Source organism: Zophobas morio, unplaced genomic scaffold, assembly GCF_036711695.1.
Source record: "Zophobas morio isolate AGI-343-1 ecotype UQ-CSIRO unplaced genomic scaffold, CSIRO_AGI_Zmor_V1 ptg000017l, whole genome shotgun sequence".
NCBI lineage: Eukaryota > Metazoa > Arthropoda > Insecta > Coleoptera > Tenebrionidae > Zophobas > Zophobas morio.
In genome coordinates this window covers 4,084,191-4,107,420 of record NW_026972122.1, presented here as the reverse complement: position 1 = coordinate 4,107,420, position 23,230 = coordinate 4,084,191, and the positions used below count along the sequence as shown (strand labels likewise).

The following is a 23,230-nucleotide window of genomic DNA, read 5'->3' as shown; positions in this document are numbered from 1 at the left end:
TTGCTTTTTCAATTTCTCGATTCTTCAAATTTTTGATTTGCCGATTTTTTTTCGGTTTCTCAATTTTCCGATGTTTCCGTTTTAGTATTTTTCAGTTTTTCTTCTCTTCAATTTTTGATTTTTCAATTCATCGATTTTTTGATTTTCCCATTTCTCGACTTCTCGACTCTGTTTCAATTTTTCACCTCTTCAATTGTTCAATTTTTCGATTTTTCAACTTCGATTTTAGATTTTTCGATTTCCCAATTTCTCAATTTTTTTATCTCAATTTTCGAATTTTTCATTTTTTCCATCCTTCAGATTTTCTTCCATTTTCCAATTGTTCGATATTTCAGTTTTAGAATTTCTTAACATTTCCACTTTTCGATTTTTCGACTTCTGGATTTTTCGATATCTTGATTTTTTACGTTTTCTATTTTTCAATTTAGATTCTTCAAGTTTTTGTTGTTTCGATTTCTCGATTTTGCAACTTTCGATTTCCCGATTTTCAGTTTTCCATCACCGAGTTTTCGATATTCTGTGTTGGAATTTTTAGATTTTTCAATTTCTCGATTCTTCAAATTTTTTATTTCTCGATTTTTTTTTCGGTTTCTCAATTTTCCGATGTTTCAATTTTAGGATTTTTCAGTTTTTCTTCTCTTGAGTTTTACGATTTTTCATTTTTTCAATTTTTGACGTTCCTGAATTTTCAATTTTTGAATTTTCAATTAATCGATTTTTAGATTTTTCAATTTCTGAACTTCTCGTCTTTCGAATTTTTCGATTTTTTACTTCTTCAGTTCTTCAAATTTTTTACTTTTCAATTTTTCGATTTTTCGACTTTGCTTTTTGAATTTTTGATTTCTGAGTTTTTCAATTTTTAATATGTCAATTTCTAGATATTTCGGTTTTAGGATTTTTCAGTTTTTCCATTCTTCAGATTTTCTTCCATTTTTCAATAGTTCAGTTTTGGAATTTTTTAATATTTCGACTTTTGGATTTTTCGATTTCATGATTTTTTATTTTCTCTAGGTATTTTTCAGTTTAGATTCTTCAACTTTTTGATGTTTCGATTTCTCAGTCTTTCGATTTGTGGATTTCCCTGTTTTAAATTTTCCGTTTTTCAATTTCTCAAATTTTCTATTTTTCGTCTTTTCGATTTCTCGATTTTGCAACTTTCGATTTCTCGATTTTCAGTTTTCGATCACCCAGTTTTCGATACTGAGTGTTGGAATTTTTTAATTTTTCAATTTCTCGATTCTTCAAATTTTTGATTTCCCGATTTTTCATTTCGGTTTCTCTATTTTCCGATGTTTCAATTTTAGGATTTTTCAGTTCTTCTTCTATTCAGTTTTACGATTTCTTTTTTTTTTCAATTTTTAACGTTTCTAAATGTTCAATTTTTGATTTTTCAATTAATCGATTTTTTGATTTTCCCATTTCTCGACTTCTTCAATTCTTCAAATTTTTTAATTTGCAATTCTCCGATTTTTCGACTTTTTGAATTTTTGATTTCTCAGTTTTTCAATTTTTTAATAAGTATATCAATTTTTCGGATATTTCGGTTTTGGGATTTTTCAGTTTTTCCATTCTTCAGTTTTTCTCCCATTTTTCAATTTACGGATATTTCAAATTTAGGATATTTCACTTCTTCAGTTCTTCAATTTTTCGATTTTTCAGGTTTTTGATTTTTCAATTTTTCTATTTTTCAACTTCGATTTTTGACTTTTCGATTTCTCAATTTTTAATTTTTTTTTAAATCTCAATTTTTGTATATTTCAGTTTTAGGATTTTTTAGTTTTTCCATTTTTCAGATTTCCTTCCATTTTTCAATGTTTTGGAATATTTTAATATTTCGATTCGACTTTTCGATTTTTCGACTTCTGGATTTTTCAGTTTCTTGATTTTTTACTTTTTCTATTTTTCAATTTAGATTCTTCAACTTTTTAGTGTTCCGATTTCTCAGTCTTTCGATTTTTCGATTTTCCGGATTTGAATTTTCTGTTTTCCAATGTGTCAAATTTTTTATTTTTCGGCATTTCAATTTCTCGATTTTCAATTTTCGATTACGCAGTTTTCGATATTCAGTGTTGGAATTTTTCGATTTTTCAATTTCTTGATTCTTCAAATTTTTGATTTCTCGTTTTTTTATTTTTCGGTTTCTCAATTTTCCGATATTTCAATTTTAGGATTTTTCAGTCTTTCTTCTCTTCAGCTTTACGATTTTTCATTTTTTCAATTTTTGACGTTTCTAAATTTTTAATTTTTGATTTTTCAATTAATCGATTTTTTGATTTCCCCATTCCTCGACTTCTCGATTTTCCGACTATTTCGATTTTTCACTTCTTCAATTCTTCAATTTTTCAATTCTTCAAATTTTTGAGTTTTCAATTTTGCGATTTTTCCACTTCGCGTTTTGAATTTTTGATTTTCAGTTTTTTAATTTTTTAATATACCAATTTTTCGGATATTTCGGTTTTGAGATTTTTCAGTTTTTTCATTCCTCAGTTTTTCTACCATTTTTCAATTTTCGGATATTTCAAATTTGGTATTTTTCACTAAGTATTTCGATTCTTCGATCTTTCGATGTCTCGATTTTTTACTTTTTCAATTTTTTTTCTAGTATCCAATTTTTTTACTTAGATTTTGCAATTATTCGATATTTTAATTTGTCAATTTTTAAAATTTTAGATTTTTCAAATTTTTGATGTGTGATATATCTGTCTTTCGATTTTTCAACTTCCTGGTTTTAGATTTTCTGTTTTTCAATTCTTCGTATTTTCAAATTTTAGAGTTTCCGGTTTTTTAATTTCTCGTTTATCGAGATTTGGATGTTTTGATGTTATGATTGTTCAGTTTCAATTTTTCGATTTTGGCCAATTTCGGTTTCTCAATTTTTCGATTTTTCGACTTCTCGATTTCTCGACCTTTTAATTTGTCAATTTGTCGATGTTTCAGTTTTTGAATCATTCGATGATTTTCCAATTGTTGAACTGTTAACTTTTCGATTTTGGCCTATTTCGCTTTCTCAGTTTTTCGATTTTTCGACTTCTTGATATCTCGGTCTTTTGATATTTCGAATTTTCAATCTTTCGATTTTTCGACTTCCCGATTTTAGATTTTTGTTTTTTTTTTTTAACTTTCAATTTTTTAGTTTCTGAATTTTTCATTTTTTTTTTGTTTCTCGATTTATCAACATTTGGATGTTTCGATGTTTTCTTGCTTTTTCGATTCTGCCTATTTTGGTATCTCAATTTTTCGATTTCTGGGTTCTTCGATTTTTACATTCGGCTTCTCGATTTTTCAATTTTGCAGTTATCCGATTTTTCAAATTTCCAATTTTTTAAATTTTGGCGTTTCAATTTCTCGGTTTTTCAACTGGAATTTTTCATTTTATCGATTTTTTTGATATTTCGATTTCTCAGTTTTTCGATTTTTTTAATTTCACATTATTCAATTTTTCGGGTTTACGATTTTTTAAATTTTTAGAATTTTTAGATCTCTGGATTTTTCAGGTTTCCGATTTCTCAATTTTTCGATTATTTTAATTGTAATTCTTTTTTCCTCAGTGTTAATATAATGTATCCGCAACAACCACAAAAATTATCACTAAAAACATTTAACAATTCATATAAAGTAGAACACAATGTTTCCAAAACATAAAAATAATTACATTTACCCTAAAAAATTGCATTATTACGGTTTCAACAATATCGTTAATTGAGGACGTTTAGTTAGTATAAAACACAATAAAAAAATTAATTCTTAGTCAAACAAAAAAAATGGTGTATGTCAAAATCAAGTGAAACATGTGACCTGTGATATTATATTTGTAAATAATACCATCTAAATATGTATCAAAAATGTCCACTTATTCGTTATAAAATCCAACCAAAATACTATTTCCCGTAGAAATTATAATCCAAACGAGCCAAATCGGCTCTGAACGCTTAGAGTTGACATTGGCTTGAGCGCGCTCTGGCCTGTAGATCAAACAAGTTCTTAGGCAACGAATTAATATCTTCCGGAACCGTCTCTTATTACAATGAATAATGCAACTTACCACAGTAGACTTATGGTGTTAATTTCAGTTTTGATATGTATACTATAATTATATTTCTGCTTTATTTGTAGTGAAGAAATTCCACAAAAAAGCGGGGCAAACAAAAACAGGGTGCCATTGTTAAAGACAAAAAAGACAGATTATCCTGGAAAAGATTTGGAATATTGTGCGCCCGCAAAATTGTATCATTTAGATCAGTACCATACCACTGTCATTTTAATGCAACTGACATGTTATGGTTTGGATGTACTGAAAACTCGAGAAAATGTAAAAAACCAAGTTCCCAGTATCCACTGGGAAAATTAGATTAAGCACACGGAAAAAAATCATAGATTCGGCATGGCAAACGGTAAAAATTCTGGACAATTGTAAAAAAATTAGTCATTATCAATGTTAATTTCGTTTCTGATAACAGTAATAGTGAAGATGATGACAGATGATTTAGAGTTGTGTTAAAAATGAATTTCTAATTAAAGTACAAAACTTATAATTATTCAGTTAATTTTGAACTTCTACAATTTCCATTGATATCCGTAACATACAAGCAAGCACATACTTTTTATCGCTAAAAAACGTCACAGTCTAATTGTTCTGAACAGGAATATTTCCACGACTTTCCATACTTACGTCTCACAGAACGTTTCGACTATTATTTTTCGCCATTGTTGCTAAAGCGAGTTTAAACTTTTAATTTCTGCTTTGATATTCTAATAACAGTTAATTAGTGGACTTTAAACTCGCCATTTTTCCCCTGCAGTATCGACTCTGTGCCCAAGTTTGTTCATTGTTGTTGTGTTTGCGGAATATACCGGAACTAGGGGTTGTTATCTCTAAAGACACATTCCAACTCTAATGAATCCTCCAGGGAGCGCGGAGCTATCACGAAACTCCATTAATTCGCCGAAATAAGATGGGCTCGATTATTGTTTCTAAAATGGATTGCAACAAACTAAACAGCAATGATAATGATAATAATGAAGCGTCTGTTAACTGCAAAGTTTTGTATTAAGTAGGTATACGTTTTGCTTTCGCTTTTAACGCGGAGCGCTATTGAATTTCCAGTTTGTTAACTTCGTCGGTATTAAAAATTTATTGTTTGCGTAGCACCACTCTAAATTTAGGAAGGGAGACGAAATTATGAACATTTGGGTAGTTATTTACGGTAAGGCGGCATTAATGACAATTGATCGCAAACAATTGATCGCAGGCGAAAAATGAAAGCGTTTATAGAGAAAATAAGTAATTGTTATGAATGAGGAAAATAAAATAAAGTGCTATATTCTCAAAAAATTCGTTATTTCTAAAAAAGTGTCAAAATAAATACATACGAGTTCCATAAAAACAGTAACTATTAAGCTCATTTCCGACTAAACCAAAGTGCAAAAAAGTAAAAATATTGTAAAATATTTTTTTTAGTGCTGACACATATTTCGTCGGTATGTTACTGTAATGTTCATTTGGATTATTCGTCTTATTAATTAGACAGTCAAGTAAGTGATTTATGCTTTTTTTCTCACAAGTTTGTTAATTAAACGAGTGAAAAAAACAGCTTTCAAAACGTGTTATACACGTCATTTTTGTTAAATAAAAAATGGCTTTAAAATTATTACAACTGTCAAGTTAAAAATTTATAGATTTATCATGATCAATGAAATCGTGAAAAAACTCTCGTTACAGTTTTAAGTGAAAAAGTATTATTTTCATTACGTTTGATAAATTCAGTTAGTATCAAGTGGTACACGGTATTCGTATTTTGGGTTGCGTAAAAATAATTTTCAGAAGTAATTTTCTCGTGACTAACCTTGTATATACGATAAGCAGAACACGAGCGTCAAAAGCGAAAGAGAAGTAGTAGAAAACAAAGAAGTGAAGTGGAATAAGAGTAAGAAGCACCAAGAAGTGTAAGGACAGCAATTATTAGGGAAAGTGTGGAATCAAAAGAACCTAACCTCCGAAGAGATCATCTGGGTGACAGTTCTTATCGCGGCACGAAGTAAACAACACAGGAACGTACTAGATACACAGGAAGCAAGAAAGTCGGCCAGGGAATGCTAAACGGGAATCCTGAACGGGAAAAAGGACACAAACTAGCAATAGAAGAACAAGACAACCAGAAACGAAAAAGAGAAACCTCCTTTTCACCATCACCGGAAGGTCAAAGAGTACAGAGTAAGCAGAAGAGGGTACAAGCAGGAGACATGGACGAAGTAAAGAATATGTTCAAAACGTTAATGGAGGAAATCGCAGAAATGAAAAGAGACCAAAGAGCATACCAAACAGAAGTAACAACACTAAGAGAAGAAAACCAAAGACTGACCGAAAGATTAGAAAGAGTGGAGCAACACTTAGAAAAACTGGAAAAAGCAGAAAGGAGAAATAACATCGTAATCATAGGAGGGAAACTACAAGGAAGCGAAATAACAGCAGAGGTTCAAGAACTCCTAAAAAATAAGGTAGGAATCCAAACTAAGATACAAGACGCAAGATTAGTCAGCGAAAAATACGACATAGTAGTAGCAAAGATAGAGAACTGGGACACAAAAAGAGCAATCATGAAACAGAAGAACAAATTAAAAGGATCAAAAACGTTTATTGAAGACGATTACACCAAACAAGAGAGAGAGATACAGAAGAAAATAAGAGGAATAGCAGCAGCAGAAAAAGGGAAAGGAGTCGAGGCAAAAGTAGGGTACAAAAAGATGATATGGGCAGAAGTCTGGCATTGGGACACTAAATTAGATAAATTAGTGAAAGCACCGTCGCACCCCAAAGAAAATCCAAAAAACTAACAGAGGAAGAAACCACACACCAGAAAACAATGACGACGTATGCAAAGCTCATGGATGACCCGATAGGTATTACAAAGAGAAAGAAAAACCCGAAAATTAGAATAGGAACATGGAATGTTCGAGGAACATATAGCGAAGGAAAACTCAAACAAATAGTTCAAGAATTACAAAGGTATAATATAGATGTAGCAGCTATACAAGAGACGAAACAAAAAGGCAAATTCATCACTGAAATAGACAACTACATATTATTTAATAGCGGAATTGACAACAGAGAACTAGGAACAGGATTTATGGTGAAGAAGAGCCTGAAAGGAGCAGTAATAACCTTCAAACCAATCTCAGAAAGAATGAGCTATATAAGATTGAGAAGTAAGTACAGGAAAATAAGCCTACTGAATATACATGCACCGACTGAAGAGAAAGATCTAGAAGTAAAAACAGAATATTACGAAGAACTAGAAACAGAATATGTGAAAGTACCAAAGCATGACATTAAAATGGTTATAGGAGACGCCAACGCAATGATAGGTAAAGAGAATTGCTACAGGCCAAATAATCGGAAAAGAAAGCAAATTCCAAAAAACGAATCAAAATGGAGAAAAACTGATAGAGTTTGCAGAAGAAAATAAAATGGTAGTCAAAAGCACCTTCTTTGCGCAGAAACAGATCTACAAAGGCACATGAATGTCGCCTGACGGAAAAACGGTCAACCAAATAGAGTACATACTGGTAGAAAGGAGAGATGCCCAACTAATAACCAGATTAAGAAGCTACAGGGAAGCAGAAGCGAATTCAGACCACTTTCTAGTAAGAGCAGACCTCAAACAAGAAATACCGAAGAAAAAAGAAGGAAAGGAGACGCAACGTGATATAAATGTAAACAAACTTAAGAAAGCTGAAGTACAACAGGAATACGAACAATAGACGAATGAGAGAATAAGATCAACAAAGCAAGACATACCTATATAAGAGAGGTGGGAAGCACTACAAGAAAACATATGGAAGACCTCGGAAGAAGTACTAGGGTTCGTCAAAAAAGACAACAAAAATAGAAACGAATGGTTTGACGAGGAATGTAGAAAAGCAATAGAAGCGGGGAGGTCAGCCAGACAGAAATACCTAAAATCAAAAAATGAGAAGAACCAAAAAGATTACCAAGAAAAAAGGAAAGAGTACAAGAAGATATGCAGAAATAAGAAACGAGCAAAGATGGAAGAACAAATACGACAAATAGAAGAAAACTTCAAGAAGAACGAAATAAGGAACTTCTACCAGGACGTGAAAAAAGAGAAAAGAGGCTATCAACCACGAGTAATATATTGTAAAGACAAGGACGGCAACCTGATAGGAGACGAACAAGCAAGAATAAAACGATGGGCAGAATACTTGGAAGAGCTGCTAAACGAACAGGATACACAGCAAGATACGAACGAAAGAGTGAACGACTCGGATGACCCAGATGAAACAATAGAAATTGACGAAGGAGAGATCAGAGAAACACTAAGGCAGATGAAAAATAACAAAAGTCCTGGTAGAAACGGAATAAAGGGCGAGATGCTAAAGTACGGAGGAGAAGCAGTAGCATCAGAGATACATCGACTAGTGCTAGAATGTTGGAGGGAAGGAAAAATGCCACAACAATGGAGTGAAGCAGTACTTTGCCCGATATTTAAAAAAGGAGATATTACGAAATGCGAAAATTATCGCGGTATAGCGCTGCTAGACGTAACGTATAAGGTAATGGCCACTTGCATCAACCGAAGACTAAAGCAGCATATGGAAAAAATAGTAGGGGAATATCAAGCAGGGTTTAGGAAAAATAGATCTACTGTAGACCAGATATTTATATTGAACCAACTACAAGAACTACATTACGAACAGGGAATCAACTTATATCTGCTGTTCATAGACTTTAAAAAAGCCTATGACACGGTTAACAGGAAAGAACTGCTAGAAGCCATGCAAGAACTGGGAGTCCCAAGAAAACTAATAAAACTGACAAAGATGACCCTGCAGAGCACCAGAAACAGAGTCAGGATAAATGGTCTGTTGTCAGAAACATTCCAAGTAAGAACAGGACTCCGGCAAGGAGATCCAATATCAACTACCCTGTTCAATCTAGTACTAGAAGCAATAATAAGGAGAAGTGGCATCCACAGAACGAGCACGATATACGAAAAAAGACACCAAAATATAGCCTTTGCAGATGACGTGACATGTATAACGAGAACAGAAGCAGAAATGAAGAAAATGACAAAAAATCTAATCAGAGAAGCGGAACGAATGGGTTTAGCGATCAACCAAGAGAAAACGAAGTTTATGAAGATGGAAACAAAACAAACCCCAACAAAACCACTGAAAGTAACTACAGAAGGAGGAACAACATACGAATTCGAAGAAGTAAATAGGTTCAAATATCTAGGAGTAGTAATTACAAACAAAAACGAAATGAACGAAGAGATAGAAGAACGGATCGCGAAAGCAAACAAGAGTGTAGGGAGATTAAACAGATTTCTGAGGAATAAGAATGTAACACGACGAACAAAGAAACAAGTATATAAGACAATAGTAAGACCTACAGTCCTGTACGCTAGCGAAACATGGACGCTAACGAACGAAAAGGAACAGAAGTTGGAAGTATGGGAACGCAAGATACTACGAAAGATATATGGAGGTATAAAAGAACTAGACCAATGGAGAAGAAGAACAAACCGAGAGATCGAGGAAATATACGGAGAACCAACAATCACGAAGATAATAATCAGAGCACAGAGACTAAGATGGCTAGGCCACGTCGGAAGAGCACCAGAGGAAAGGACAATTGGGAAAATATTAGACCGCCTAAAAGGAGGAAAGAAAAAGAGAGGAAGGCCAAAACTGAAGTGGATAGACGATGTTCGAAAAGATCTTCAAAACTTAGGCATTGAAGATTGGAGATCCAAAGCAGCCGACAGGAACAAATGGAAAAGTATTGTTAAAAGAGCCCAGGGCCTTTAAGGCCTGCAGAGCTGTATATATATAACCTTGTATATGTATTTTTTACACCCACATATGGTACAACTGAATTTTTTTTCAGTAGAATGCTAGTCACATAATAATAATTAAAAAGTAAGTTTTTAGTTGCATAAGCACCCACATTTCTTAGATTTCCCGGTAACACAAAATTATTCTTGACGCTCTAACAAAAGTTTTTGCAATATATATTTACAACACGCGTAAACCTTTCTCAAACCCTGTAAAAGATCCTTTGCAATTGACAAGGGATTAAAATAAGTATTATATCCGTCCTGTGGAATTTACATTCGCTGCATATGCTAGTAGTTCATAAATTTTATTGTTTGGTGATATGTATAAAGACAAGAATAGACAATAGAGGTAATTCTGTACCAAAATGTGTTAAAATTTAACGGTTGTTAAAAATATGATTTTTTAAATAATTGTATAATAAATCAAGTTAAGAACAATAAACACTTTTTTATGTTGAGTACTTATTATAATGAAGCTAGTTCCTATAATATAATAGGTAAAATAAGCAACACACAAATAGTAACAATCTCTTAAAAAAAATAACCAAAATGGCAATTTATTAATAAAAAATCTTATGTAACGAGGTGTTTACGCTCGTATTTTTTAATTTTTAAAGTGCAACTACAAACTTCGTCACTTGTCTATATTCAAATTGTTTTTAATTCGATATTTTAGTTTTAATAAAAGAAAATACTTCCCGATGAATTTTACCTTGCGATAAATTGACGCTGCGATAAATTTACGTGCGATCAATTGAATCAATTACTATGAGATTATGACTAACTGTTAATTAAATGTTTTTTTATTTTTGCAGAATATATATCAGCCCCTGATGTGCGTTAAATAACGGAGAAAAAACTAACTAAAAACGGCTATCCACTACATGCTACGTAAGTATTTTTGGGAAAGCTCAATAAAAAGTTAAAATTCATTTTTATTATGTGTACTAATTCCGTTACAAGAATAGCGCACCTAACACTTAAACTCGATTCATAGATCCATAGTTGTTGCATAATTAACATGGAGTAAGCCAAATTTACATCTATGAGGGTAGAACAACTACCTAGTTTGAACGTAACACCAGGCTAATAAGGATATAAATACCCACTCTGTACAACTTGCAAAAAAAGCCGAGAACCATATTATTTAATTGTCTTTTGATACATTATTACTTCCGTTAACGCTTACGTGTTAGAATACCGACAACCCCTATCTCATAAAATAATATTAATTATATCGCTAATTAGGTTTCATTACCGGCAAAAACGTCCACTACAGTGAAGCAATATGTACAAAGTAGAACGTTACATCACACTCATTAACAGACATGACAGCGAATTACAAAAAAGTGTTTAAATACCTACCATGTAGTCCATGATTTTCACTTTTTCCATCACCGTGTGTGTCATAGACAGAAAATACATAAAACCTGAAACCCCTCAATTACAATAAATCATCAACTTCCCTAGCCATAAATCTTGTAGTATTTTTGCTTCAATTTCGTCCTTGGTATTTGCCACATTTTTGCCAGACCTAATAAATAGCACGAAACCGTAGCAAACGTATTGCCAAGTGTCAGCTTCGATTAACAGAAATGGAATTTACGTCTGATCAAGTCCATATTTTTACTAGTTCGAATTCTTGCAATAAGTCAAGGCCTCGCAGCATTTAAGGAAACCGTCTCGTATGCAGCAATTCTCATATAATTTCTCGCGACACATGCCGCAAAATGTGCATGACATGTCATAAAATCGAAACGATGTTCAAGCTTTCACCGGTTTATAATGCCTCTGGACATGCTCCAATATGGCCATTTACGGCCCTATTTACTTTTACTGCTGACCGATTTATGGCATTCATTGCGGCGCGTCATGTCGCATGTAGAGCGGTTTTTTACTCAGTGAATGATGGAGAAAATTTGTCGGCGGTGAGCTATGGGAACAGAACGGACGTCGTAGAATGCCTTGTACTGATTTTTTTATGTATTTTTAATTAAAGGAAAAATCAAATTCTGGTGTAATTTAGATCGGTAAGATTGGTAGCCATGACGAATAATGTCAGGTGAATGTTAGTGGCAAATGTCAAATTAAAATTTCCCGTATTTCCGGAAGCGTAAGGACTTCACTAACTTCTTCACAAGACATTTTAACCAATTTTAACTTACAGAAACTCGAATTGATTCGAATTACAGTTGTTGTTGTGAAAATTGCAACCTCAAATATTTCGTGGTTAGTGTCATCATCAACCACGACAAAATTCCCCAGATTTAAAAAAATGCAAATTTCAATGAAATTTTGCGAAAAAATATGCGCGGTAGAAAAAATAGTATAAATAACTCGTTCATAAGGCCACTGTGGCACTCATCCCTTATATAACTGTGTTTTATACATCCTAAATTGACAGTATTGTTGAAATTGTAATAATAATCCAATGGATTTTTTTCGGGAAAATGTAATTATTTTTATGTTTTGGAAATATTGTATGATATTAACACTGAGGAAAAAAATGAAAAATTAAAAAATCGAAAACCTGAGAAATCGAAAAATCTAAAAATTCGAAAAATTTTAAAAATCGTGAAGCCGAAAAATGTAAAATTAAAAAAATTGCAAAATTGAAAAATAATAATATCGAAGAACTGAAAAATCAAAAAATTGAGAAATGGAAATATCAAAAAATAGATAAAATGAAAAATTTCAAAGTTTAAAAACCAAGAAATCGAAACGTCAAAATTAAAAAAATTGGATAACTGAAAAATCGAAACATAGTAAAATTAGAAAATCGAAAAATCGAAAAGCCGAAAGTAAAAAATCGAAAAACCCAAAATCGAAAAATCAAAAGATCGAGAAATTGAGAAGTCGAAAAATCGAAAAATTGAGATACCAAAATAGGCAGAACCGAAAATGCAAGAAAACATCGAAACATCCAAATGTCGATAAATCGAGAAACAAAAAAACTCTATAATTTAAAAAAACGAAAAATTGAAGTGTAACAGAAAATCTAAAACAGGGAAGTCGAAAAATCGAAAGACTGAGAAATATCCAACTTCAAAAAGTTGAAAAATCTAAAATTTAAAAATTAACAAATTAAAATATCGAAAAACTGAAAAACCTAAAATTTAAAAATAAAAAAATTGGAAAACTGAAAAAAAAGTAAAAAATCGAAACATCCAAAAATTGAAGAAAGGAAAAACTGAAAAATCCCAAAACCTAAATATCCGAAAAATTGATATATTAAAAAATTGAAAAACAGAAATCAAAAATTCAAAAAGCGAAGTCGAAAAATCGTAAAATTGAAAAATTGAACAACCGGAACAGTCGAAAGGTGAGAAGTCGAGAAATGGGAAAATAAAAAAAAAACGTCAAACATTGAAAAAACGAAAAATTGAAAAACTGAAAAATCCTAAAATTGAAACATCGGAAAAATGAGAAACGGAAATAAAAAATCGAGAAATCAACAATTTGAAGAATATCGTAAACTGGGTAATCGAAAACTGAAAATCGAGAAATGGAAAGTTGCAAAATCGAGAAATCGAAAAGCCGAAAAATAGGAAATCTGACAAATTGAAAAACGGAAAATTTAAAACCGGAAAATCGAAAAGTCGAAAGACTGAGAAATAAAAACATCAAAAAGTTGAAGAATATAAATTGAAAAATAGAAAAAGTAAAAATTCAAGAAATCGAAAAATCTACAAATCGAAAAATCGAAAAATCGAAATATTAATAAATTCCAAAACTGAAAACTCGAAACTCTGAAAAATGGAAGAAAATCTGAAGAAAGGAAACACTGAAAAATCCTAAAAACGAAATATCCGAAAAACTGAAATACTTATTAAAAAATTGAAAAACTGAGAAATCAAAAATTCAAAAAACAAAATCGAAAAATCGCAAAACTGATAGTCAAAAATTTGAAGAATTGAAGAAGTGAAAAATCGAAACAGTCGAAAGTCGAGAAGTCGAGAAATGGAAAAATCAAAAATTGAAAATTTAGAAATGTCAAAAATTGAAAAAATGAAAAATCGTAAAACTGAAGCGAAGAAAAACTGCAAAATCCTACAATTGAAACATCGGAAAATTGAGAAACCGAAATAAAAAATCGAAAAACCAAAAATTTGTAGAATCGAGATATTGAGAAATTGAAAAATTCCAACACTGAATATCGAAAGCTGGGTAATCGAAAACTGAAATCGAGAAATCGAAAGTTGCAAAATCGAGAAATCAAAAAGTTGAAGAATATAAATTGAAAAATATAAAAAGTAAAACATCAAGAAATCGAAAAATCTAGAAGTCGAAAAATCGAAAAGTCAAAATATTAATAAATTTCAAAACTGAAAAATCGAAGAACTGAAAAATGGAAGAAAATCTGAAGAAAGAAAAAACTGAAAAATCCTAAAACTGAAATAACCAGAAATTGAAAAATTGAGAAATCTAAAAATCAAAAATCGAAGTTGAAAAATCGAAAAATTTGAGAACTGAAGAAGTGAAAAATCCTAAATTTGAAATTTCCGCAAATTGAAAAATGGGAGAAAAACTGAAGAATGGAAAAACTGAAAAATCCCAAAACCGAAATGTCCGAAAAATTGATATTTAAAAAATTGAAAAACTGAAAATTCAAAAATTTGAAGAACTGAAGAAGTAAAAATCGAAACAGTCGAAAGTCGAGAAGTCGAGAAATGGGAAAATCAAAAAATCGATTAATTGAAAAATCAAAAATTGAAAATTTAGGAACGTTCAAAATTGAAAAAAAAAAGAAATCGTAAAACTGAAGAGAAGAACTGAAAAATCTTAAAATTGAATTGAACATCGGAAAATTGAGAAACCGAAAAAAATCGAGAAATCAAAAATTTGAGGAATCGGGAAATTGAAAAATCGAAAAATTCCAACACTGAAAATCGAAAACAGAAAATCGAGAATTCGAAAAGCCGAAAAATCGAAAATTTGACAAATTGAAAAACAGAAAATTTAAAACAGGATAATAGTTGAAGAATCTACATTGAAAAATAGAAAAAGTAAAAAATCAAGAAATCGAAAAGTCCAGAAGTCGAAATATTAAACAATTCCACAACTGAAATATCGAAAAATTGAAAGATGGTAGAAAATCTGAAGAATGGAAAAACTGAAAAATCGTAAAACCGAAATATCCAAAAATTGAGATAGGTAGGTACCTATTAAAAATTTGAAAAACCGAGAAATCAAAAATTCAAAAAGCGAAGTCAAAAACTCGCAGAATTGAAAAGTAAAAAATTTGAAGAATTGGAGAAGTAAAAAATCGAAACAGTCGAAAATCGAGAAGTCGAGAAATGGGAAACTCAAAAAATCGATTATAATTGAAAAATCAAAAATTGAAAAAATGAAATATCGTAAAACTGAAAAGAAGAAAAATCGAAAAATCCGAAAACTGAAACATCGGAAAATTGAGAAACCGAAAAAAATCGAGAAATAAAAAATTTGAAGAATCGAATAATTGAAAAATCAAAAAATTCCAACATTGAATATTGAAAACTGGGTAATTGAAAACAGAAAATCGAGAAATCGGAAAGCCGAAATTCGAAAATTTGACAAATTGAAGAACAGAAAATTTAAAACCGGAAAATCGAAAACTCGAAAAACTGAGAAATCAAAACATCAAAAAGTTGAAGAATCTAAATTAAAAAATAAAAAAAAAGTCAAGAAATCGAAATATGTATTGTATTCTTCTAAGTAGATATAAGTAAGTATTCTTCTAAGTATCTTCCTTTGCCAAATTTACAGTTTTTGTTTCATTTTATTTGTTAATCTATGTCTCGCACGCGTTTGTTAGGGTTGGTCTCACTATAGTTTTATATATTTTTAGTTTTGTTTGCCTTGATATTTCTCTACTTTTCATAATTTTTCTTAATCCTCCTGTACAGTTGTTACTTTTAGCAATTCTCAGTTCTATTTCTTAGTCTTCTTGGCATTTATTGGTTTTCAACACATTTAAGTACATAAACATTCCTACTTCTTCAAATTTTACTTTTATTCCTTCTTGTCTCTCTATTTGTCAATTTATTTTCTGATACAATTATTCTTTAGTTCCATATATTTTGTTTTTTCTATATTAAATTCTAAGCGTACCTCTTCTGCGGTTGACCCGACAGGATGGGGCACCACCACATTATGACGTAAATGTAAGGGGTTTTTTGGAAAATCAATTTGATGGAAGGTGGATTGGAAGGCGTTGAACAATAGACCGACCACCTAGGTCTCCGGATCTGACACTCCTTGATTTTTTTATGGGGACATTTAAAACGCCGTGTTTATATGAACATACACAATAATTTAGACGACTTGAAAGCACCATCGTCGGGGTTTGTATCAGATAGTGAATGGGGACCAGTTTATCATTAAAATCAAGTTTATTTTGTTTGTTAATAATTTTCTTAAAGGCTGTAATAATGTAATCAAAATTATTCCTTTCTATTTAAAAAAAATCATTGAAGTTTACAGATTTGACGTATTTTTTTTTTGTCAAAAGATGGAGAGTAAAATAAAAAGCTTGACATGTTAAAAATAAAGTTTTTCGGCTATCATTCAAGTATTTTACAATATGGATTCTACCTCATTGACCAACTTTTCTAATACTAATAACAATAACTATATGATTGGAAAAATAGCTAAGCTTCACATCTCGAAAAAGCTCCACAAATCATCCACACCACCTAGTTGACCACCTCCACATCCCTCCTCTTTAAACATTCTTCCCAGCCCTCCGCACTTACGCTCTGAAAGACATCCATAAACACAATCCGATAGCTACTTTCCACACACTTCGTCTCGGATCCATCCCCGCTGTCCCACATTTCGGGGGCGGCTGCGGCCGCCGAGTGCTCTGTATCGCGGTCCCAGAGTAAATATATTTAAATGTATGCAGCATTAATTCAGAGCGCAGCACTCACAGCTGACTGCCTTCTGTTTGTAAACATTGAGCTCTCTCACCACGACGAATGTTAGCTATGATCATCATCATCATCATCGGCCAGGATTGCGGCTACCGACCGACGCAATCAAACATGCTGTGTGTTTTGTTGTTTGGCCGCGTTGTTTATCTGTCTTGTCAAAATAGTAACGGGCGAAGGAACCGTGTGGGAAAGCAGGGCTGTGGCCGGGAACCTGAGGGTTCCTTCACCTGGAAGCCCCTCTGAAATAACATCGCCCGCGGCGACAACGCTTTTTCGCACGTGGAAAAACTCCAAGAAGCGTGCTTGGGTGCTTCGACGCAGGCAACTTTTGCTAATTTCATAATTCGTGCGTAATGTGCAGGGTGGTAAGGAAATGCTCCGGTTACAATTATGCGAAAGGTGACTTATTCAAAATTTGGAGTGTGGATGGAGACCACAGTTGTGTAATTGACGTCCAAATTCTCCCAAGCCGTCAAGATACCATCTTTCAATTCATTAATTGTTGCGTACTGCTTCCGATCTTTGTAAATATCTCGTACAAGAGAACCACATACTTTCTCAATAGGGTTGAGATCCCGGTTTTTCGCAGGCCATGGTAGCAAAGCTATATTTTCTCATTGCAACCACGTTTTCGATGAATTGACCCATTATCTTGCTGAAAAATCATGTTGCTGTCTTGAAATAGGTTCAAACTTAAGGTGCACTTCCAACCCGTCTTGGAAATCCAGAGAGTCCAAAACCGGAAACAATAATGGAGAAAAATATAACAGTAGAAAAAAAAAACAAAAGCTGAATTGAAATAAAAATAAAACAATAATTCATTATCAATTTAAAGCTCCTTAAAATCCGGCAGAATAAAGATGCTTTCTGGCCATATAACCCATATTTTTCAAAATAATAGACAGGGTTATCACTAGAGAGCGGATTTCTAGGTTTAATGCTTTTTGTGAAAAATGTAAGCACTTGAAAACTTTTTTATATCTGTAACTATGATACAATTTGGAGTCATTCGACACATTTTTTTTATGCTTATTTGCTTTTTTTCAACTTTATGCATATTAAAACTTATATGCTTATTTAATGATTTCTTCGACGAATACGAGTTTTAATGCATATTTTGTTCAAATGCCGGCCTTGCCGGAATGACAAATACTTGTTAGTTAGCTGTATCGTATCGTATGCATTTTACCTGGACTTGACCATTGAAGTACACTTACTCAAGACCCTTTCTGTGAATAGGTTCCGGTCGTTTGGGTAATAAAATTTTATTATAGGATTGGAAAAATACTCCATAGATTTTATATTGACTTTAAATCCTTACTTCCGTTGATAATGAATTAAAGCTTTTAACCAGATGTTCTTTTTCGGCATTTTGCGGCAAGACTGTTGAAGATTTTCTAGAAAAAAGGATTATTGTACCCAACTACCTACCTTAAAATTTTTCTAATGGAAACTTTTAAGTAAATGAACTGTTTATTTCACAACCATCAGTCTATCGCATCTGTCGTAATACAGTGTTATACGTGGTTCTCCCTTGTTACATGTTGAGTTCTTTTTGGTAATATTACTAATATTTTAAAAGAATGCCGAAAGTAAAATCGACGCCGGATGAGTGGATAAAGGATTTTCCAGAATTAAAATTAGAAAACAACAAAATATTCTGCAGAGCTTGTGTGAAAACCGTAAGCCCACTATTTTTTTTTATCTATTTTCCTTTGTTAATCCTGTATATGTACGTTGTTTTAGATTCAAAGTGATAAAAAATATAACGTGACGCAACATGTGAGAACGACTCTTCATGTAGAAAGGAAGAAAATGTTTGAAGTTTCTAAAATTAAACAGCAGACCATACATGAATCTGTTGCATCTACTTCCACAAAAGATGAGCAGTTTCAGTTTAATTTCGATTTATATAAAATGATGATCCAGTCCAATACACCTTTAAAAAATTGGAGAAAGGCCTTCTTCAAGAATTCCTTGAAAAACACTGCAATCGACATATTCCGGTTGAAAGTACTCTCCGAAAAAATTATGTAGGTCCAGTGTTTCAGCAAGTTTACAACGAAATTAAACATCGCATTGGAGATAATTATTTATGGTTCGCTGTCGATGAAACAACCGATAGTTGTGGAAGATACGTGGCAAGTTTAATTGTTGGAATCTTAAATGAAAATTTCCCAAGTCGAGGGTATGTAGTAAGTTTGAAAATGTTAGATAAAACAAATGGCAATACGATTACCAGATTTGTAAATGACAGTCTTACGTCACTATTTTTGCCAAATGCCGTACCGGCGAATAAAATTTTATTGATGATCTCGGATGCAGCTCGTTATATGTTGAAAGCAGGGAATAATCTAAAAATATTGTACCCCAATTTAATTCACTCTACTTGCATTGCCCACGGTTTAAACAGAGTGGCTGAAGGAATACATTTGCAGTTTCCTACTGTTAATAAATTAGTGGCAAATGGTAAAAAGATTTTTGTTAAAGCCCCACTAAGAGTGCAACATTTTAAGGAAAAATTTCCAAACATACCATTGCCCCCAGAGCCGATTATAACGAGGTGGGGAACATGGTTACAGGCCACATTTTATTATGACAAATATACTAAAGAATTTGAGGAAGTAGTTACGGAGTTTAGCGAAGATTCTTCTCAATCGATTAAAGATTGCATAAATATTTTGGAAAACAAAGATTTGCGACAAGATCTAGCTTTTCTAAGAAGTAATTATCAATTCGTATGTGAGGTAATAGAAAAGTTAGAAAAACCCAACATGTTGTTGGTAGATGCCATAAACTTAGTGAAAGAATTTAAACAACAAGCAAACACAGTAAGGGGTGATATTGGTACTAGAGTATCTCAAAAACTTGACGAAGTGTTAAATAAAAATGCAGGTTTCGGTGTTCTTTCCGACGTTGCTCGTGTTTTACAAGGCCAGAAGGTGGAAAATTTGGTGTTAGATTCAACATTAGTTGCAAAATTCAAATTTGCGCCAACAACGAGTGTGGATGTTGAACGCACATTCTCCAATTTTAAACACATTTTAAATGATCGGCGAAAAAATTTTACAGTGGACAACTTGGAACATTTTACAATCATAAATTGTTTTAAAGAAAACTGAAATACGTGTGTAAAATATAAAGTCTACGATTATTGTAATAATATTTTATCCAAAGTTCTAAGAAGTGTTCTTTGATTTGTAATATGAGTATGTTTTTAATGCTTTTTTGCTTAAAATAAAACTTTTTTATTGAAAATATAGGTACTTATTTAAGCGCTTATTCTTAATTTTTTGTGATTATAAATCCGTTCTCTAGTTATCACGAAAAGCTCCATCAAAAATTCCTTACACTGAAATTACAAAATGATATCTCCTGAAATAATGCACCAGTAAATTATGGCACTTCTTCAAGACAGACAACCAACTATAAATAATAATAATCTGTGAGCTTTGTGCAAAAGCACGGTTTAAAATAAATCTAACCTATGATCCAATGAATGAATCTAACACGACATTAAATACTAGATGCACAATTCAGTTCCGACATTACTTTCAATGCTTAATCATATATTGTCACTACTGCTGCCTGTCCCGATGTCAGCATCCACCAAACCTATCACTCATCCATATTCGTTCGCATTCTAAGTTGACACAAAAGTCATTTGGTTGTTATCCGTACGTCATCGTCCCATCACACATCCTGTATCGGCACATAATCCTGTTAGCATCCCAGTTGATGCACGGAATATAAGCTTTCCAGCGGCAGGCGGCGGAGTATGGCGGGATGTGGGGGTTTCTGGGGGCGGCTGCGAGGGCGGCGGCGGTAATGTGCGATAATGTCATTTGACGCGTTATGTGGAGCCTTTGATGCGTACGCGAACCACTCACTACACACAGACCCGCTCTTACTTTATAATTAAAGTTGTGTACGTGGTCTCGCTCCGCTCTAATCTGCCTCTAATGGACCTATACCTTTCATCTCAACACTCAATTTGGACGCGGATGACGCGGAAACGGATCCATTCCAAAAATGTTTGCTCATGTACACGAGACGAGAGTGTATTAAAAAGGGGGAAGCAGAGAGGACGAAATTACATTGATTAGCAAATTTCAAATTTTTTATTGTTTTTTTGAAGAGGGATGGTTTAATGGAACTCGAACGGCCATTTCGTTAGCTAAGTTGATATCTGTCTTAAGGTCTGGACGATTTTAATATGTATTTTTGACCTGTGTGAATAAATTCGATCATTTTAATGTAGATTAAATTAAACTTTGTGGTTGTGATTCTTTTGGATACTCAGTATATCGGAGAAATAATTTAAGCAAAAAGTGAGGTTAGGTTCTATTATAACAGTGTCGTAGCTGTTAGTACTTCAACAGAAACTACTTGTTTGGCACTTGTAAAAATGTTGGCACAATTATAACGTGTGTACTCGTCAGAATTCAGAACAGCAAATATTATTCTAGCCAAAGTCGTCCGAATTCAGTACAGTAACAAGATCACCAGTACCTGCCGTGTGTGAAGATTTTAATTTAATTTCCAGCTTCCAGCACATGTGATATTAATTTTGATTCAAAGTAACACTTATTAAATTGCATGATTAGATTAAAGGAGTGGTCATTCTTTTATTTTTTGTGTCGTCTCACAATCTGTGTTTTTTGTGTTGAGTTGAATATTGCTACATTATTTTTTTAAAAAGTTTAAGTTCGCTAAGATTATAGCAATTTATAACAGCGATTTTTGGAAATTTGTTGTTGAAACTTTTCCAGCCTTTTAGATATACTCCAGGAAAAGTGTTTATCTGAAGAGTCGTGTTTTTTTTAACAAAGTAAATGTGGTTAAACAATAAACTATATCACATGCGTCTATGACAAGTCCTTTGTATTCTTTCCTCTGACGCCTAGCTGTGACTTCTATTTTCATTTCCGACACATTAATGCGAATAGTTGTATAGTGGGGTCCCTGGCCCAGTTTGACCTCATTTGATAAAGTAAGCAATGGCCATCGTAACCTTCATGTTATTACAGTATACCTTCCTCCTGCTCCAAGAACTAGTGCTAAAGACGTTGAAATCTTTTTAGAGTTGCTTGGTGCGATGGAAAAACTGGAGCTTTTGTGAATTTTCTCAAATTGACTGACTTGATTCAATTTAATGATGTTCCTAATGTAAACTCTCGTTTTTTGGACTTGGTTATGTCAAATAATAAGAGTGATTTAGTTAGGGCTAATGATTTATTATCACCTGAAGACCGTCATCATCCGAGTCTTGAAATATGTTTTAAATACAGTACACCATGGAATAAAAATGAATTTAGTAATAATAATTGCAAGATGTATAACTTTCCTAAAGCTAACTTTCCTTTACTATATGAACTTTTATTAACTGAAAATTGGTCAATATTGGAAAGATGTGATAATGTTGATGATGCTTGTCAATTATTTTATAATAAACTATACATGATCTTTGACCTCACTGTTCCTAAATATGTCAGTAAACCTTCTACATTCAAATATCCGCCATGGTTTAGTAACGATATTATAAGAAAATTAAAACTGAAATGGAAATCTTGGAATAAATATAAACAAAATCGCCAACCGCGTTTATATAACGAATTTAAATCTTTGAGAGCTCAGGTCAAATATGATATTCGTACTTCCTGCACAAACTACATTAAAAATATTGAAGATAATATTGGTAAAATCCTTCTAAATTTTGGTCTCATATTCGTCTCTTAAGAAATGAAAATAGTATTCCCGGAATCATGAGTTATAATGGTGACGCACTTACAAATTTAAAATCTGTTGTGAACTCATTCGCTGACCATTTTCAACAATCTTATGTTCAGTCCCAGTCTTCTCCACTTTTTCAATTTTTTGCATCGAAACCTTTCGATATTCCAGTGTATTTCAGTTGAATCGTTCTTGTCAACATTTTCGTGATAACATTTCTTTTAAATTTATTATCAAAATAAATATGATATATGTACCTAATTTCTATAAAAAAGAATTGAAAATATCCTACATACAATTACATTTAAAATAAAATATCGTGGTGGAATGGAAATACCACGAGAGGAGCATATTACGTCATCATAATCTGGATCGGACCGATCGTTGTCGAATATTGTATGTGTGGTACGCTTATGAATATCGTGTGGGTGGTAAAACGCTAACCAAACTTTCAAACTTTATCTAATCATCCCCATCAACAATGTTATGACGTCACCTCAAATTTATGCGTAGTAAATTATTTATATTTTAAAAACAACATACTCCCACACTTATAATTCACGTATAAATCCGTCTTGTGCGAAACTGTATTAAAACATTTTACAATTTAACGTTGAAAATGCGAAAGTAAGTGCTCTGAAATCTTGCAAATGTTGTACGGTTATACTTGTATTTAATCAAAATGAATCCATTATATTTTATCTCAACTTAATTCACGGA

General features: G+C 32.4%; 1 long non-coding RNA gene across 1 annotated transcript in view; it reads left to right on the top strand.

Annotated features, from left to right (window-relative positions):
- LOC135130211 (uncharacterized) overlaps nt 1–23,230 on the top strand; it is a 198,672-nt gene that overhangs the window by 114,518 nt on the left and 60,924 nt on the right. The window contains exon 2 of the long non-coding RNA XR_010280709.1: nt 10,676–10,751. This is a non-coding gene — a long non-coding RNA (uncharacterized LOC135130211). The remainder of the gene's footprint in view (nt 1–10,675; nt 10,752–23,230) is intronic.